This window comes from Peromyscus leucopus, chromosome 6, assembly GCF_004664715.2.
Source record: "Peromyscus leucopus breed LL Stock chromosome 6, UCI_PerLeu_2.1, whole genome shotgun sequence".
Lineage (NCBI taxonomy): Eukaryota > Metazoa > Chordata > Mammalia > Rodentia > Cricetidae > Peromyscus > Peromyscus leucopus.
In genome coordinates this window covers 106,502,547-106,505,598 of record NC_051068.1, presented here as the reverse complement: position 1 = coordinate 106,505,598, position 3,052 = coordinate 106,502,547, and positions in this window count along the sequence as shown.

Below are 3,052 nucleotides of genomic sequence, written 5' to 3'. Positions count from 1 at the left end.
AAAATTCAGAGGACATATGAGACATTACAGTAGATGATTTTGGAAGAAAAGTATATTTGAACCAACATTGTTTTGCCAACTGGAGTGTGTGGCAGCATTAGAATTACTTGGAAGTTAAATCACATATGTGGGCACTCAAATTCTAATTTCTGAGAATCTAGATCAATTGGTTTGGGTGACGGCAAGAATTTTCAACTTTTAGCAACTTCTCACAGGCACTGGCTTACAGATATGTAAACTTTAGAACATGTTAGAGCAGCAGTTCTCAACCTGTGAGTCGAGACCATCAGAAATCACATATTTCCAATGGTCTTAGGAATTCCCAACCATAAATTTATTTTTGTTACTACTTCTTGACTGTAATTTTGCTACTGAGCAGTGTCTCAGTTCTTAAAACTATCAGAGTTATGTGTTTTCTGATGATTGCAACCCACAGGTTGAGAATCACTGTGTTAGAAAAACCACAACAGCGTCCAAGGTCTCCTCACACCCTAGTAAACTGTTCCCTATGATGGCCATGACTATGGGCATGAAAGCTTCCCATTGCCTGATTGCCATGATCACAACTCTAGGCTCCACCACACTGGCCTTGGCTCCAACATAACACCCAGATGAGTTACCACATTTTAGTGATCACATCTTACATGTTCATAGCAAAACACAAGTCCCCAACATGGTCTTGTTTGTTGTTAATGTATACAAAGTACCAACTCTGGCATTCACAGACATCAATAAGAAAGTAAATTGTCCAAAAAGATTCAAAGTGTGCAATGCACCTCATAGCAGGTGTATAAGAAATAAATTTTTTGGCCAAAGTGCACTGAAATTTACTCCATGACAGGAGCAGCCCATTTTCTCCATGGCTGTCATAGATTTCATGGATCCTGAGAAATCCAGCCATTTTTAGAAATCCCATGAAATTTACCTTTTCACTCGAATCCACATGAAATCAAAATTTTTCCCTACGAGTCCCCATAAAATTGGCACATTTCCTCAGAAGACCCCATGAAATTATAAAGAATATTGCAGATTCTTTGCTCCTCATCCTTGTTGCACATCTTAAAGAGACAGGTCAAAGATTGTAGAAATATCCACTTTTCTGATGATATTCACCTAAAATCACTGCAAATCCCCAAAAGATAACAGCTGTTTAAAAATCATTTTGAAGTGAAATCTACTTTGCAAAATCTAAAAATTAGAAAGAAAATGGTTAATAATGCAGAGAACTGATAAAAATATGGAATTTACTCAATTTTACCCTAAATAAATTTTTTTATTATTCTTCCTCTTCTACCTAGTCTTTAAAAACTGGGAGACATTGTTTAAATTTTGATATTATTAAAATGTCTGGAAAGCCACTTGAAGTTAGGATGTTGGAATAAAAGACCACTCCAGCCATTTTCATACTAGCAGACTGTGCAATAAATCAAAATAAAATTTCTCTCAAAGCAAAAGTCACACTCTCATCCCTGAGTTCACAATGGAAAATGATGTCTTAAGTAAGGTCTACTTCGTAAGGTATTGTAAGAGTCAGATGCAATAACAAATTCAAAAATGTAGACTATATAGTGCTTTCAAATATAAAAGGAGGAAAGCAGTGGTGGTGCCTTTTACAGTTAGTGAAAAAAAATGTTGTTGTAACAAATGGAAAATACAGATACTTCTGCTAAGTGCATTGAGTGCATTCCAATTAATACAAAATTATTACTCAGCTTTATGTCCTCACAAAGAAAAGATGAATATGGAAAAAAATTAAAGGGCATCATGGCAAAATAAAATAAATTTGTAATTGATGGATAGCTTTAAATTGAGACCATCATAAAAACAAAAGGAACACATGTATTTCATATTCCTACAGAAAAAAAAAATCACCTCCCTGGTTTTTACCTATATCTTGACTCCCTCAGGATTAAGTAAAACAAGTTCTCAGTTCAAGTCAGCAAGGCCACACTTAAAATGCCATTTCCTGAATGTGAGCCAGCATTCCACTCAAAGGAGGAATTCTTGCCAGCAAATTTACCCTCCTGAGTGGCAAATGACCTCCAGAAATTCTAGGCTGCCTTTGAGTTTGCATTAGCACTTTCATTTTGAGTCATGTGAGTATTTACTCTTTTATTAGATTTATCATCCACCATTGCACATCCAGAGAGGTGCTGGGACTGCCCACAAAAAGCAGAACAATAAGGAGATTTACTCCAAGCTGCCAGCTAAAAATGCTAGCAGCATATATAACCACCCCCAAAAGACAGATGCGACGACAGAGAGGAAAGAGTAATTTAGCTTGTTCTGGTATTTGGAATGCTGATTCTGATCCAGATGGGAGATATTGTGCGTTCTGGTAAAAACATCAATGTAGAAAGAAAAGTGCTTCTCCTCGCTATCCACTAGTGTTGATTGGATTCCCCCTTGGGTTAATCAATCTACTGCTGAATTATCGTTCTCTGTATTGTGATAACCTTTCAGGCTATCCGACAATGCATAGCAGATAGAACATGGGGTTGAAAACCCAGCAGAGCAGGGTTCTAATCCTACAATTGCTGTTAAATATAATGTGACCTCTAATACCTCATTTAACCTCTTTGGGGTTCATTTTCCTTATCTGTAAAATGGGGACAGTAATCTCCTTTTTGACCACTTTTCGGTTTTATAAAACTCACAGCATGTTTTCCCCTGAAAAATGCTTGCACCTGCCTAGGCATTTCCCAGTTGGAACTTAAGTGAGGAACGACTCCAGGGCCATTATATAAAGGTAGATCAAGGGCTCCTTAGTGATTTCTAGGATTATATTTGCAGCCTTAAACCACCTGTCAGCAATCCTTCAGACCCAATTTTGTGATGGTTCACCTTCACTGACATATTCACTGGAGTTAGAATCACCTAGGAGATTGGTAAGGCACAGCTCTGGGTGTTATCTCTGGGGGCTTTCTGGAGAAGACTAAATGAGGAAGGAAGACCTACCCTGGATGTGAACATCCAGGTCTGGGGACCTGGACAGAACAAAAAGGACAAAGGGAGAAAGCAAGTGGAGGGCCTGGAATTCCCTTTCCTCTAC